The sequence below is a fragment of the Spermophilus citellus genome, assembly GCF_964194105.1.
Source record: "Spermophilus citellus genome assembly, chromosome: 7".
NCBI lineage: Eukaryota > Metazoa > Chordata > Mammalia > Rodentia > Sciuridae > Spermophilus > Spermophilus citellus.
Genome location: NC_138188.1, coordinates 38,057,736 through 38,075,502, shown reverse-complemented (window position 1 = coordinate 38,075,502; position 17,767 = coordinate 38,057,736).

Sequence of the window (17,767 nt, the reverse complement as noted above, 5' to 3'; positions counted from 1 at the left end):
TGGGATTACAGGTGTGGGCCACTGAGCATGGCCCAACCGCTTTTAAGTGAAACCCACAGGAACAAAGAGGAAATTGCACCAATAAACACAATATTACTTTAAATCCTTGATTTCCCGCGTGACCTGGCAAAGCATATGTGCTAATGCCCACTCAAGTCAGCCTGAAATCTCATCCCCCAACAGCAGAGAGGGGTGAGAGGGGATCAAAAGAGGGTACTGACCACAACTGCAATTAGGACCAGGATCAAACTGTTTTAAAGACACAGTGTCACTATTTTTGCAGACTGCTCTCCTGTGGGGTAGGGAGTTTGGAAGTACTCATCTTCATGATCTTGTTCTAGCTAAATTAGATCATTCAATCATAAAATCATTAATATGCAGCACAAATTTGGAGATATGTATACGACAGTACTAAATCGTATGTGAAAGGGCAAGTATTCCTCATGGGGAATCTTTTTATTCAAATTACATTTAATTTGTCCTTCATCCTCACCAAAGACCACAACAATTCTTCATTTCTGTTCATGTTTTTTTTATTAATTTATTTTTTAGTTTTAGGTGGACACAACATCTTTATTTTTTTTATTTTTATGTGGTGCCGAGGATCGAACCCAGTGCCTCTCGCATGCCAGGCAAGCACACTACTGCTTGAGCCACATCCCCAGCCCCTCTGTTCATGTTTTCATTGTAATTTTCCAGGCTCCAGGACATCCTAGGAATTTTCTAACATGTGAATTCAGTAGAATTTCAGGGGCGCTCCTCAGGGAATGGGGCTGCTCCCAGGTTCTGAAGGTTCGCAGGCCTGCTCCTCAGCTGGGAGGGAAGAAGTTACTCTGGACCCAGATAGTGGCTCCAAGCCCCAGGGCAGTTGCCGGTCACCCCTAGGGCTTTTGTAGTGATGAACACCTTTCTTCTCTTTAAGTTTCAAGCCATTTCTCTTCCTTAAACCTTTCAACCAGGGAGATGATGGGAAGAAACATTGGGTGGGTTTTTTTTTCCTAAACTATATTTCACCAAAGTTGAGAATCAGGTTGCCTTGGTAATTATTTTCTAGTTGTTTGAGGAATTTAATTATCAGCTGTCCACATACCTTGCAACGGCACAATCGCTCTCCTGTGATATCCCTTCCCTAAGTGCACAACCCCAGGATAACTAGCACAAATCCAAAGCAGGGGCCACTCTACAAAAGGCTTGGTCTGTGCTTTCAAAAATAAAAATGAAAGACTAAGAGCAGTCCTGGATGAAGGAGAATAAAGAGACCTAACAGCTAAATGCAAACTGTGGTTCTGAACTGGATCTTTTGCAATATAATCAGCAACCTCTGAGTATGGGCTGTATTTCAGTAAGAGGATTGCACGGATGTCAATTTTCCAGAATTAGAGCATCACACTATGGTTATATAAGAGCATATGCTAATATCTGTGATTTACTTTTTTTTTGGCAGTACTGAGGATTAAACCCAGGTGTGCTTTTACTGCTGAGCGATATCCCCGGCCCTTTTTATTTTTTGTTTTGAGACAGGGTCTCACTAAGTTCTCAGGGATGGCCTTGAACTTACAATCCATCTACCTCAGCCTCCTCAGTTGCTGGGATTACAGGTGTGTGTCACTGTGCCCTCTGTAACTTATCCTTAACTGGGAAAAAGGAACTGAATTAAAAAGTGAAGAAAATTGAAAATATGTAAACAACATGCCTATGATATTCAAATCTTAATGAGTGCTATAGTTTGGATCTTGAATGTCGCCTGAAGACTCACATGTTGAAGGTCTGGACACTAGTACTTCAAGAGGTAGAGCCTGGTGGGTGGAAGTAAGGTCACGGGGGCAGCCTCGAAGGAGATATTGGGACTCTGGTTCCTCCTCCCTCTCTCTGTTTCCAGGCTGCCATCTGTTTCTTTCACTATCATGTTGTTCTGCCTTGCTATGACCATGGATTTAAACCTCGAACCTGTGCACCAAAATAAACCTTTAATCCTTATAAGCTGATTATGTCAGGTATTTTTGTCACAGCGATGGAGAGCTGACTGACACAAGTTACCGAAAACACAGAGGCTTTAAGTAGCACAAATTTATTATTTTATAGTTATGGAAGTTGCAATTGGGTCCCACTGTGCTAAAAATCAAGGTGGTCAGAAGGGTTGCATTTCCTTCTGGAAAGCCCCAAGAGAAAATCTGTTCCCTTGCCTTTTCCAACTTTGAGAAGTTGCCTGCATTCCTGGCTCATGGCCTCCTTCATCTTCAAAAGCCACAGTGACTGGTTCAGTCTTTCTCACAAAGCTGTTTCTGTGTTCTGAGGCATCTTCCTCTCTTTTCTGTGATAGAGATTGCACAGGACACACACCTGACTTACCCAGGACCATTGCTTTATCTTAAAATCTGCTGAATAGGAGATTTCCCCTGCAACCATAAATTCCCCTCCACATAAAACAGCGTATTCTGAGGCTTGTGGGACGAGGGGATGAGGATGCAGAGACATCTTTGAGGAATCATTATCATGACTAACAGACACACACACACACACACACACACACACACACACACGGGAGTGGAGGAGTAAATGTGTTAAGAGATTAACAAGAAATGAAGGTTTTATGGAAGTTAAGTATAATATTCTGGCACCTTCTGTGGATTTGAAATTTTTTTCAACATGAAAAGTCTAATTTTAAAAAACTCTTACAATAATTGGACATTTCAAGCAACCACAAATCCACAATCCCTTATCAGAAATGCTGAAATGCAGAACGCTGAAAAGTGAGATTTCATCATTCCCCCGCACCCAATCTGCCGGGCTTTTTACAGCCTCTGTTCCTTCCCTCGCTGGGACCAGCCGTATGTTTCACTATGGAAATGTCGATGTCCTTTCGTCTGGTTTGCACTGTCTTACCTGCTTATGTGTCAGGTGCTGGGGAGGCAACAGGGACACCCAGCCCTGTCCCTCAAGAACCCAGAGCGGAGTGGGGCAGAGACCCAAGCTGCCTGAGATCAGCTGAGGAGGGGGAGGATGAGGACACTTGAGGGCCACTGGCTGGACAAGTGGACAGAGGACAGCTGCGTGGGCTCACAGAGGGGGCTTTGAGCCTACCCGGGGAGCTGATGTCAATCATCTGATAGTTCTCGGCAGACACAACATCTTTGTTGGTACATGGTGCTGAGGATCGAACCCGGGCCGCACGCATGCCAGGCGAGCGCGCTACCACTTCAACCACATCCCCAGCCCTCAATCATCTGATAGAACCCACAGTGGAGTTTGGAGGCTCGGGGAAGGCGAGGCTCAGCAGAGCCTTATCTGCTTTTTGATGCTGAAGTTCCTGGAGAGTTCCCGGGGGTTTCTGTTAGCATGGAATATTTAATACAGAACACACACACTCAGATATGAGGCAGGCAGCTTCTAAAATGGCCCAGGAATCAGGCCGCTTGGTGTTCACACTCTGTCATTCCTTCCCCAGGGTGCAGGTTTGATGTGGTAACTTGCTTCTAAGGCAATATGGCAGAAAGTGATGGCCCTCCCCTCTCAGAACAGGTTTAAGAGACTCCGGCTTCCTTCATGATCACCTTTTCTGTTCCACCTCTTGCTCACTCTATTGAAGCCAGCTGCTCCAGGCAGGCAGCCATGTTCCAGGAATGGAGGGTGGCTGGCCTTTGGCAGAAAGCTCTTGGGGATGCAAACCCCGCATTCCAATCACTCCGAGGAACTGAACCCCCCGCAGCAATCACAGGTGGGAGTGGGGAAGCAAATCCCTTCTTCAGTCCTGGGCTGATATCACCCCAGCTGACACCTTGTGCATGCTAAGAGTCCCTGAGATGGTTGACCCAGAGCCTTGACCCATAGAAACTACAAGATCATAAATATCTATTGCAAAATTATGAAGTTTTGGGGTAACTTGTTATGAAGAAATAGAAAATGTTTTCTCTCGCAAGATGTAATTATTCAGAATTTTGTGTTTATCCATCCCTTGGTTTTCTGTATCAAATTAATATGTACAAGGTTTACCTAAAGAAATTTTGCAAATTTTGGAACTTCCTAGAAACAGAACCTTGTTATGATAGAGGTATCCTAGGTTGACCCCTGTGATTTAATTTTCTCATTTAAAATAAAGTTCCTGAGGTTGAGCCACGTAGATGGCGGAGTTCATTCATTTTCCCTGATCTGAATCTCTCCATTCTCCTGTTCTTGGACTCTCGGAATGTTTTCTGTGAGTTGCTATGGCAACCAAGCTGCTATGAACATTCCTGTGTGGTTCCTGGAACATATGAGCTCGGGCTTCTTGGGGTCTGTATCTAGGAGTGGAAGAGCAAGCTGATATTTTTCCAAAGTGTTAATAACAGTTATAATCCCAGTTGCTGTGCATTAGAATTCCTTTGCTCCATAACCACTTAATGTCATCCAATTTATTAATTTTTTGCCTTTTTTGCCTTTTTGAAAGTTGTAAAATGACATCTCACTGTGATTTAATTTGTAGTTCCTTAGTTACTACTAAGATGAACTTTTTTCTCTCATATGCTTGTTGCATAATAGGTTTTATTCTTCTGTGAAATACTTATTTAAGACTTTCTTCCTTCTTTTCTTTCCTTTCCCTCCCCGCCCTTACCTCCCTCTCTTTTTGTATTGGGGATTGAAATTCTAAATCACCAGGGGTGATTCACCACTGAGCTACATCCCCAGCCTTTTTATTTTTTATTTTGAGATGGGGGTTCAGGGTATTTTTAAGTTACTGAGGTTGGCCTGGAACTTGTGATCCTCCTGCCTCAACTTTCTTAGTGGCTGAGATTACAGGCGTTTGCCACTGCACACAGCCTTATTTGTGACTTCTGTCCAGATGTTTATTAGGTTGTCTTTAACTGATTAATTCATAGATATGCTTTATATGTTGATTCTAACCTTTGTCAGTTTATGTATTGCAAATATATTATCTCAGTTTTGGGATTTTCATTCTTTGTGAAGTATTTTGAGGAAAGGAAATTCTAACGTTTATTTATTTTTTGCTGTACTATGGACTGAACCCAGAGACTCTTTACTGCTGAGCTACATCCCCAGCCCTTTTGATTAATTTTTAAGACAGGTCTCTTAAATTGCTGAGGCTACCCTTAAACTTGTAATCCTCCTGCCTCAGCCTCTCAAGTCACTTGGAATTATAGGTGTGACCACCACACCTCACCTAAAGTTGAATGTAAGCTAATATGTCAATCATTTCCTGGATGGTGTGTCCTTTCCATATCTTGCTTACGAAAACCTTTCACTCCACCTGTAATCCCAGCGGCTCTGGAGGCTGAGGCAGAAGAATTGCGAGTTCAAAACCAGCCTCAGCAACTTAGCCAGACCCTAAGCAACTCAGTGAGGTCAAATAAAATGCGAAAAAAGGGGCTGGGGATGTGGCTCACTGGTTAAGCACCCCTGGGTTCAATCCCTGGTACCAAAAAAAAAAAAAATAAAAAAATAAAAAAGAGGGAGAGAAAGAAGAAAAGAAAAGAAAACCTTCAATAAACCTATAGTAAACATCATACTTTTGTGACCCATTATAGTAGTTCCTTTTGTTGAGAGCCACAGCCAAAGGGGCCCCAGCAAACTTCCAGCTGCCAGCAAACTTCCAGCTGCCAGCTGATGATTGGTTCACAGCAGCCCCAGCAACATCTAGCTGATTGGCTCCTTTGCGGTGATGTTCATTGGGCTGTTTCCCTGCCCTTTCAGACCACGGAGCTGCTCATTGGGGGACTTCTTTGGCTCCGCCTACACGACCCATCCAATCGGCCTCAAGAGCAAGAGGATTGTGGGAGGTGGTGAGGCTTGTGTGGGTGAGAGGCTTGTGGGAAGGCGGTGGTGGCAGTTGGGCTCTGAGGGTTTTTTCCTGAGGAGCTGTTTTGTTTGGTGTTTGTAGTTCTAAAAATAAAGTTAGTTTCTTTTGACAAGTGGCTCCTGAATTGTGCTCAGCCAGACTGCGGCATTTGGTGGCTCGCACGGGGAGCGACGGAGGGTAAGTAAACTGCTCGCCCCTGAGGGCAGGGTGAGAGGATGGGTAGCCATTCTAAGTTTCCTCTTTTGTTTTGCTTCATTTTTGTTTTAAGTTGCCTGTCCCTGGAGATGAGTGAGACGGAAGAAAAACCGCTCACATCTGAGGAAAAACTATTTGCGTCTGAGGAACAGATAGGGAGAAAGGACGGATTCACATGTCAGGAGGATAGAAAGGCTATAATGAATTTTTATTGTTCCCTTTTTATTTCATTCTGTCTTGGTTTTGTTTGGTGTTATCTTGTTGGGTTGTATTATAGTAGAAATACGGGAACAGAAATTAGTAAAAAACAAACCAAAAGACTGTTAAGTAAATTGTTAGAGGAAGGAGGCATCCTAGTAAAATCAAGAGCAGCCAGGGCATACGTTGATACAATACAAAAATGTAGCCCATGGCTTTTTAAGGAGGAGTTGTTAAATATATCACAGTGGGACCATCATGGTGAAGATTTAAAAAGAATAGAAAAGAACAGCCCAGGGACTCTGCCAGTTGGCACATTGCCATTGTGGGTGTTGGTATCTGGTTTGCTTAGTCCAAAGCCTTCAGTTCAGACAATGGTAGAGGAAGGAGAAGACATATTGATTCAAGTAAAAGAGAAGGTCTCTCAAGTTAGTCAGACAGAGGAAAAGATTCAAGTAAAAGAGAAGGTCTTTCGAACTAGTCAGACAGAGGAAGAAAGTGTAAAGCAGAAAAAACCATCAGGGGAAAAGTTACAACAGGAGACTGCTAATAACACCTTTCTATCAGAGAGCGTAAGTGTCCAACCAACAGCACCACCTCTACAGGAGACTGCTACTAACAGCATTCTATCACCAGAGGGCATAAGTGTCCAATCAACAGCACCACCTCCATATGCTAGGAGGCTCCCAACCCCCACAGTTGATAGTTGGGATCCCGAGACAGGATCTCAAGTATTAACATGCCCTGTATTTGAGGTAGGAGGGCAGCAAATTTACCAGGGTTTAAATTTCAAAACAGTGAAGGAGCTAAAAGAGGCTGTAACAACCTATGATCCTCAAGCACCCTTCACTGTAAGCTTGGTCGAATCCATTAACAACTTGAACATGACGCCAGCAGACTGGGCTAATATGTGTAAAGCTGTGCTAAATGGAGGTCAATACCTGTTATGGAAGGTTGCCAATGAGGAATTTTGCAAGGAGACGGCTAAGCGAAATGCAGCAACTGGTTATCCTCAGAGAAATCTAGATATGTTGTTAGGAAAGGGACCTTATGAGGATCAGCAGCAACAAATTGCATATGATCCTGGTGTATACTCACAAATTGCTGCAGAGGCGATTAGGGCATGGAAGACTTTACAAGGACATGGAGGTTTACAAAGTCAATTATCTAAGGTAATACAAGGAGCTAATGAACCTTACGCTGAATTTGTAGATAGGCTTATTCAAACAGCTACCAGAATTTTTGGGAATACAGAACAAGCAATGCCATTAATAAAACAACTGGCTTATGACCAAGCGAATCGTTGGTGCAGAGATATCATTAGACCATGGAAACAGGAAGATTTAAACACATATATTAAATTATGTAGAGACATTAATGAACAAGAGCAAGTCATGGCAGCTGCAGTAAAACAGGCTTTAGATGCCAGAGACATTAATGAACAAGGGCAAATTGTGGCAGCTGCAGTAAAACAGGCTTTATATGCCAGGCCAAGAACATGCTACAATTGTCAACAAACAGGACATTTTAAAAGGAATTGCCCCATAGGAGGAGGGTTTAACAAAACTAGGTATCAAAGGAGTAGAATACCGGGTATTTGCCCATGATGCCGTAGAGGGAGACATTGGGCTAATGAATGCCGTTCTCAAACCACCATAGAGGGTACTCCATTACATTGGGCTAATGAATGCCGTTCTCAAACCACCATAGAGGGTACTCCATTATCAAAAAATGAACAAGGACAAGGTGTTTATCCACAATATCGTGGACAAAGGCATCAGGCTCCGTTGCCAAAAAATGGACAGGGGGCCCCAATGCTCTGGGGCCCCAAACCACAAATATACGGAGCACTGGAGGAACCCAGCAACCCCATCAGGGTAGTGACCAGGACACATTGTCCATCAGATCCCTCATCAGACAAACCAGAGGGAGCGCAGGGTTGGACATCTGCACCTCCGCCAGATCAGTACTAACTCCAGAGATGGGAGTTCAAATCATTCCCACAGGGGTAAAAGGACCTCTTCCCAAAGGAACAGTAGGCTTATTATTGGGACGCAGCTCTTCTACTCTAAAAGGACTTTTGATAAGTCCTGGGGTAACTGATCCCGATTATGAAGGTGAAATAAAAATTATAGCCAGTTCTCCAAAGGGTATATCAGTAATTTCACCAGGAGATAGAATAGCACAGTTACTAATAATACCAAGCCTACATGCTAAATTTTCCAGTCATGCTGTAGAAAGAGGTTCCAAGGGATTAGGCTCCACAGGTGTAGATTGGGCTATGCTTTCTTTAAATTTAGATTCTCGCCCCATGCTAAAACTAAATATTCAAGGACATGAATTTAATGGGCTACTGGATACAGGTGCAGACCTTAGCATCATCTCTCGTCAAGAATGGCCAAAACATTGGCCATTACAACAAGCCACTCAAATGCTTCGAGGCCTAGGAGTGGCGACTAATCCCCATAGAAGTGCAATGGTATTAGATTGGAAGGATCCTGAAGGATGTGAAGGAACTATACAGCCATATGTATTGGATCATCTTCCCGTAAATTTATGGGGACAAGATGTCTTAGATCAATTAGGTTTGACATTAACAAATAACACCAATCAAAATGCACCCACTATTATGGCTAGACAAGGTTTTAGGAAAGGAAAAAGATTAGAAAAACAAGAACAAGGTATAGCAGCACCAATACAAATAGATCAAGGAACAGACAGACATGTGTTGGATTTTCACAAAGGGCCACTGAGACAATAAAAATTACATGGAAATCAGAAAGACCAGTATGGGTTCCTCAGTGGCCCTTGACTAAAGAAAAGATACAAGTAGCCCATGATCTGGTCAAACAACAATTAGCGAAAGGACATATACAACCTTCTGTATCTCCCCATAATACTCCCATTTTTGTCATCAAAAAGAAATCTGGTAAATGGAGATTATTGCAAGATTTAAGAGCCATTAATAATGAAATGGTCATTATGGGACCTGCTCAATTGGGGATTCCTCAATTGTCTGCTTTGCCAAAAACTTGGTATGTTTTAGTTATAGATATTAAAGATTGTTTTTTTTTTCAATTCTAATTCATCCTGAGGATAGTCCATGTTTTGCATTTACTATCCCTGCACTGAATCATGAAGGTCCTGATCAGAGATATGAATGGAAAGTACTCCCTCAAGGGATGGCTAACAGCCCAACTATGTGTCAAATTTATGTTAACAAAGTAATCCAGCCACTTAGAAATGAAAATCCTGAACTACAAATATTTCACTATATGGATGATGTATTATTAGCACACAAAGCTAAAAACACATTGCTAGAATGTTATGCCACACTTACAAACTTATTAAAAATTATAATCTAGAGATAGCAATAGATAAAGTACAATTAAATTTTCCAATTAATTATTTAGGAGTTCTATTATCCTCAACCATGGTCCGTCCACCAAAAATTCAAATACGAGTAGATCAACTCAAATCACTTAATGACTTTCAAAAGTTATTAGGAGACATAAATTGGATAAGGCCTTATCTAGGTATTCCAACAGGAGAATTGGAACCTTTATTTGATATCCTAAAAGGTCCATCAGATCCAAATTCACCCCGAATGTTAATGCCTGAAGCAAGAAAGGCATTAAAAATCATTGAAACATATATGGAAAATATGCATTTGGATAGAATTGATATAAGTTTGCCTTTATTATTTATTGTACTACCAACAAAAAATATTCCTACAGGAGTATTTTGGCAAGAAGGTCCATTATTATGGATACATTTATCTTATTCTCCTAACACTATTCTTACTAGGTATCCTGAGGCTGTAGGACAATTAATACTCAAAGGAATAAAAACAGCAAAGGGAGTATTTGGAATTTCTCCCAATAAAATTATTACTCCATATACTATGGATCAAATTGATGAATTAGCTAATGAGTTAAATACTTGGGCAATAATCATGTGCAAATCTAATGTTTCATTTGATAACCACTTACCATCTAATCCTTTATTGTCTTTTTGGTCATTGCATCCTGTAATTTTTCCAAAAATGACAAGAAAAACACCTATCATGAATGCTCCAAATATATTCACTGATGGGTCAAATAATGGTACAGCAGCAATAGTTACACCTGATCAAACTTTTACATTTTTAGTACCCAAACAATCAGCACAAAAGGTAGAGCTTAATGCAGTATTACAAGCTTTTGTGATGTTTAAAGATTCTGTATTTAATTTATTTTCTGATAGTCAGTATATAGTTAATGCTATAGTATCCCTTGAAGATGCTGGTAGGATTTCCCCTTCTTCTACTGTTTTCTCTTTGTTTTCCACTATACAAAGTTTAATCTGGGACAGAAAAGATCCATTCTTTATAGGACATATCAGGGCCCATACAGGATTGCCTGGAGCCCTTAGTTTGGGCAATGATTTAGCAGATAAAACTACACATGACATACATATTTTCTCTACACTAGAAGAAGCTATAAATTTTCATTTATATTAAATTTTTTCAAAATTTTTTCAAAAAGGGCTGGGGATGTGGCTCACTGGTTAAGCACCCCTGGGTTCAACCCCTGGTACCAAAAAAAAAAAAAAAAAAAAAAAAGGGAGAGAAAGAAGAAAAGAAAAGAAAACCTTCAATAAACCTATAGTAAACATCATACTTTTGTGACCCATTATAGTAGTTCCTTTAAAATAAAAATAAATCAGGAATGCCCACTATTACTATACCACTTTTACTCAACATTGTACTTAAGAACCTAGCCAGAAACAACTAAAAAGGAAGAAAATAAGTTATTGTGATTATCAACATAGAAAATTCACAATACTTTTTTTTAATATTTATTTTTTAGTTGTAGTTGGACACAATACCTTTCTTTTAATGTGGTGCTGAGGATCGAACCCAGGTCCTCACACGTGCTAGGCGAGTGTTCTACCACTGAACCACAACCCCAGCCCTGAAAATTTGCAGTACTTTATAGACAAAATATTAGAGCTAATATAAATCAAACGACACTGCTGGATATATAGAAAGCACTATTTTATTGCAACCTCCAACAAAATTAAAAAATTTTTAAAAATGGCATTTATAATAACAACCATTTAAGACAGATAAAAATGTATCAAGAAAATATGGAGAAAATTATAACACTTCTGGAAAACTCTCAAAATCCCGGATAATTAGAGAGCTTGGCCCTGGAATGGTATCAGTTGCCTCTAATGCACCTATTTAATCACAACAGAATTGTTTGTCAGAGTTTGTTAAACTAATCCAAAACGTGCATGGTAGAACAAGGGACCCGAAGAGCCGAGATTCTTAACTCAAGACAGCGTGTTTTGGGGCAGGGACACATAGAGCGAGGGAACAGAAGGCAGAGCCGAGAGACCTGGGCAGATACCTAATGGGTATTTAGAGGTAGGGTGTCACTAAGTTGCTTAGGGCCTCAATAAGATGCTGAGGCTGGCTTTGAACTTGTGATCCTCCTGCCTCAGCCTCTGAGCCACTGAGATTACAGGTGTGGGCCACCAGGCTTGGCTACTGAAGGTATTTTTTATTTATTTATTTTTTAGTTTTTGGTTTTAGTTGGACATAATACCTTTATTTATTTATTTTTATGTGGTGCTGAGGATCAAACCCAGGCCCTTGCCTGTGCTAGGCGAGTGCTCTACCGCTGAGCCACAACCTCAACCCCTGAAGGTATTTTTTAGATCAAGTTAAAGAATTTCCCTTCTAGTTCTAGTTTACAAAGTTACCATGACTGAATATTAAGTTTCGCCGGATGCTTTTCCACATCCATCAGGATGATATGTTTTTTCCTCACTGACTACTAATGTGATGAATTACAACAATAACTTCTTTAATGTTAGGTGAACCTGGAATTCTTGGGATTAACCCATTTTGGTCATAATTTCACAATTCTTGAAAAAAAAATACCATTCTAAATGTAATTTGCATTAAGTTTATTAGATCCATGAGAAAGGTTGGCCTGTAATTTTTTCTATACTCCTCTTCTTGCCTCCTTTTCACAATCAAGGCATTCTAATCTGAAAAATGAGAGTGTACCTTTGCTTTCTCTTCTCTGGAAAAAATATTCATAAATTTGGAATAATCTGATCTTTAAGTGGTTGGTAAGTCATGATGATTACAACTAAGGATCTCTGTGTGTGGCCTCTGAGAAAATTTTAAACTACAGCTTAATTTTCTCCTTGTAAATCAGTATTGTTAGTTTTGGTAAATGATTCTTATTAGAAATTTTTTCATCTAAATTTGTGAATTTTTTATTAAAACATTTGCATAAATACACAGTGAAGATGAATTACATTTGTTTATAATGGAAATCCAAAATCTAGTGGCTCGAGTGGATTTCATCACTAACTAGTGTAACGAGAAGACCCAAGGTGGCTGTCCACAGTGGTCTGTGGCTCTGCCATTCTACCTGGGACTCTTGGTTCTGCTTTGTCACATGCTGGGTGCTTCTACTCTGCCACCAGGTGGCTGGCCTCAAGCACAAGGATTGTACTCCGGGCAAGATGAAGTCAAGAAGACAAGGGTCCACACAGCGATCAATACTCCCCCAGTAACTGAGCTCTCTGACAGGGTCCAGAAAAAGTTGAGAACGGCTGAGAGTGATTAACAGGCATCAGAAGCCAAGAGCAAAAGCCAGAGAGCTTCCTTGGCAGTCTCCAAAGAAAGGCTCATTTTTTTTTTTTTTTGCAGGGAAGAGCAAGAAAACTGAGGGCCAGGCTCAGGATTTAATCATCCGAATAGTCAGTCTCCAAAATTAAGCTCCTAACCAAAATAGGTCTGCAATGCCCAGGTCAGGGCTGTGACTGGGAAAGAATGGGGGCTCTGACACACGTGAGGGGGTCATCTGGGTTGAGGCCCCTGCAAAACTTAAATCCTTATTCTCTGCAGACAACAGGCAAGGTAACCAAGTAACTTGAGTACCGTAGATGCAGCTTGGCCTGGCCCCAACAGCTGGGGCTCCTGTCTAAGGAGCCTGGTCTAGCTACTGCTGCCACCTAGTGGTCAGCCTTCCAGCTGCTGAGACCAACGCCAAGCAGCTGGCTTGGCACCATTCCAGGAGGGTTGAACTGTGAAACCATTAAGGGAGATGCTGACTCTATATGGTCTCCTGCATTTGAGAAGGCCCAGCAATTTGTTCTAACAGGGGTAGACACATATTTCAGAGGATTTACCTCTCCTGCCTGCAAAGCATCACTCTCCCGAGATAACATTTCAGGGAAGGAGTGTGGGATTTGGCCCGTGTCATGGGATTCACCAGCTATATCTATCATACAATGCACCATCAAAAGCTCTGGCTTCAAAGAGCATTGCGGTGGTCCCCTAAAGGCACAACCGAAGCTCCATTTTACAGGTGACAACTTGGGACACTAGCCTCCAGGATGTTGTATACAAACCAAAGACTGTTAGGCAATTCTGCATCCCTATTAGAATAATACATGGGTCCACAAGGGTGAGCCCACTTACTACTTCTAGCTACTGAGTTTTATTTTCTTGCATCTCTGCAAATTTTGAAGGTACTGGTCCCCAAGAGGAGGAACACTTGTGCCAATACATAAAATCAAGAGCCCACTTGGACTATAAGTGGCACTTCAAGCTCTTGGTCTCTAGAGGCCAGCAGGCAAGAGGAAGAGTCCTCATCTTATTAGGAGGAATAGCCCCTAATTATTAGGAGAGAGTTAGGGCTTCTCTTGCTCAGGAGTGCAGGGCAGAGAACAACACGACCCAGAAGGTCCTCTTAAGGTCACCTGGTATTCTTGCTCCATTTTGGTGGCAGCTAGACAAATAGCAGCAGACCTGTACTGCAAGGGGTATAGTCACCAGATCGAGACCCTTCAGAGGTAAGGGTCGGGATCATGCTACCCTATAGACCAGAGACCAGCACAAGTGCAACCTGAGCGTGAGTGAAATCTAGAATGGACAGCAGGAGAGAGAATGCAGCTCCATGACCCTCCACAGTATTGGGGTCTGCAGCGGATCTTGTGGACCTTCCTCTTAGGCTCTCCTTGGAAACCGCATCCCACTGGGCTCTGGAGCTGCTTTCAGAAGGCAGGAGGAGGTGGATCTGAGCAGAACCAAGAGCCAGAAACGGGCAGGAAGCTGTGTCCTCCAAGTTGTTGCGTTTATTAGCAGAACTTGTTGTTGTTGTTGTTGTTTGTCTTTGCAGCATCTGTAGTCCTTATAGGGTCTGGATTTAAAACTATTTTGTTTCATGCTGTTTCTCAGATGACTTTCTTTCTTTCTTTCTTTTTTTTTTTTAAGGGAGTGGGTGGGGTACTGGAGATTGAAATCAGGGGCACTTGACCATTGATCCACATCCCCAACCCAATTTTGTATTTTATTTAGAGACAGGGTCTCATTGAGTTACTCAGCGCCTTGCTAAGGCTGGCTTTGAACTAGGGATCCTCCTGTCTCAGCCTCCTGAGCAGCTAGGATTACAGGCATGCGCCACTGCGCCAGGCTAAACTGATTTAAAAATTTTTTAGTTGTTGATGGACTTTTATTTTATTCATTTATTTATATGCAGTATTGAGAATCAAACCCAGTGCCTCACACATGCTAGGCAAATGCTCTGCCCCTGAGCCACCACCCCAGCCTCTTGAACTGATTTTTATAAAAAAATTTTCACATTCTCCCCTATTACAACCATGAAAGTTATACCATTTTTTGCTCTTTGGTGGCTATCGTAGTTACCTCAATATGGATACTTAAAATTTTTAAAGTTTTCAGCACCCTGAATAACATGTTCTATAGAACATTTAAATAATTCCATTTCTCTCTATTCCTTCCTTCAGAAAAAAATTTAACACATGATACTATCTTGTTTTTAAAAATCCCACTGTTATTACTTTTATTTGGCAAATCACCTTTTGCATTTGTCTACCCAACTTACCATTTCTTCCCCTTACATCTTAGGTCTTTGTTCTGGTATTTCTTCTCAAGTTTATCTTTCAGGGGCTGGGGTTGTGGCTCAGTAGTAGAGCACTTGCCTAGCATGCCTGAGGCACTGGGTTTGATCCTCAGCACCACATACAAATAATTTAAAAAAAATAAAGGTCCATCAACAACTAAAAAATTTTTTTTAAAAAAGCTTATCTTTCAGAATTTCCTTTGATGAGCTTCTAGTATAGCAGACTCCTAGTTTTATTTTCCTGAAATTTCTTTATTTTATTCTTATTCCTTGACTATCACGTAGGCAGAGGAAACCCCGATCTTCACTTTGGTGTTTGGTGCACTATAATGTCTACAGGCAGGTGTGAATCCTGCTTAGGATGTGTTGATTTCATAGAGCTACACATTCATGTGTCTGGTCTTGGAAGGTCTACATCTGTCTCTTTGTTGTTGTTGTAATCCCTCATAGGGCTGGCCCTATGGGATCTCACCAGGTAATGCTGTGAGAGTCCTGCAGGCCTGACTTAGAAAGTTTTCCTCTAAAGATTTGGTTCTGCTCTTTTTTCTGCACAAAAGAATCCACCTCCCTCACCCCTCAAGCACCTTAGGATGCCTGCGTGACTCCTCTTCAGCCCCAGGCTCCAGTTTCTCCTGGATGTCTACCCCAGCCCTATTCTGGCCACTTTATACCAAAGATATATATGTATATGTACTAGGGACTGAACCCACGGGTACTTAACCATTGAGCCACCTCCCCAGCCCTTGCTAGGTTGTGTTGGGCCTCATTCAGTTACTGTGGCTGGCCTCAAACCTCCCAACCTACTGGGATTATAGGCGTACCCCCATGTGCCCTGCAAAGGTTACTGGGGATTGAACCCAGAGGGGCTTTACCCCTGAACCACATCCCCAGCGTGCCCCCACCCCCAACAGCACCTGCTTTAAGAGAAAGTCTCCATGTTGTTTAGGGCCTCGCTCAATTGCTGAGGCTGGCCTTGAACTTGTGATCTTACAGCCTGAGCCTCCTATTGCTGGGATTATATACATCTGGCTCCAAATGTTCATTTTTACAGCCTCCATTGTTTTTTGAAACATATTGAGCACGCTTACTTTATGAACTATAACTTGGTCAACAATATCTTAAGTCTTTTTATGTATTTCATTCTGTGTGTGGCTTTCACCTGTATATGCACTTTCCTGGAAGTTTTTGTTTTGGCACATTGATTTTTCTTAAAACATGTATAAACATACAGCTAATGAATTAACCACTACCCAGCTCAACATGTGTTCCTACCACTCTAGGAAGTTCCACCATGCCCCTTGTCAACTCCCTCCTCCCCACCTCCTAAGTAAACACCAATTCTAGCACTTGGCCCAGCCTTGCCTGTTCTGGACCTTTGTGTAAATGGATCAGACTACGTTATCACGTGCGGCCTTCTTTCATTGAACAATTTTGATCACATTATCCAGAAATTGTTTTTACTTGTACTGTTCCATTGTATGGAAATATCACTATTTATTTTTTGGTACTATGGATATTTAACCACTGAGCTAGTCCTTTTTTATTTTCAGTTCTCCAAGTTGCTGAGACTGGCTTTGAACTGTCAATCCTCCTGCATCACTAGGATTGTAGGCATGCTCCACTCTGTCTCTTGATGATCACTTATTAACTATTAATAGTTAATTAATATTAATAATCACTTATTAATAATTGGTGGACACATTATTTCTATTTCAAACACTGCTCCCCCTTCAAGTAAAAAAAGTGCAGTCATAAGAGCAAATACAGCTTTAAATTTTCTTAAAAACTGAATGTTTCCAAAGTAGCTATACCATTTGACATTGGCACAGGCTGTGTGAGGGACACTTGTTTGCAAATCTTGGGGTCCTTAGTCTCCTGGTTTCGCGTCACTATCACTGCTTTATTTCCAATTTGTAATACTAATCACATTAGGCATCTTTTCATATGCTTATTTTCTTTTGTGAAATGACACATCAATTCTTTGCCCAGTTTTTGCTACAACAGATCCTGTGGGTGTGGTATAAATATTTTCTGTCTGTGGCCATGTTTTTACTTTTAATGATTTATTTATTTTTCCTATTAGGGTTAGTGCTTTTTGCCTACAAGTTTATTATTTTCTTCCACAGGGTCTGCAATTCTCTCATCTTTGGGCCTATGATCCATCTTGGGTGAGGTGATTTCATTTTTATTTGTATTGATGTCCACTTGCCCTAGCTTGCACATTTGGGGCAAGGAAGGAAAAAAAAAAAGGTGAGAACGCAATCTAACAAAGTACAGAGGTTGGGGCTGTGGCTCAGGAGTAGAGCGCTTGCCTAGCCCGTGTGAGCGAGGCACTGGGTTCAATCCTCAGCACCACATAAAAATAAATAAATAAAATAAAGGTATTGTGTTCATCTACAACAACAACAACAAAAAATACTTAGAAAATGGGCTATTTATTCTTGACCAGGGAAGACTTGAGAAATTAGGAGGTGCTTTAGAAGAACAAGGGATTGGAAAAGGAAGAAACAGGCCAATACTAAACTGTTAAGCTGGACATGATGAGCTTATTAAAACTAGGTTTAGAATCCTAGGTCTACCTCTAGTTTCAAAAATCTCAAATTTGTCAGTTCAAAGGAAAGAATAAAGAAAATGAGTTATTTCTTCCAAC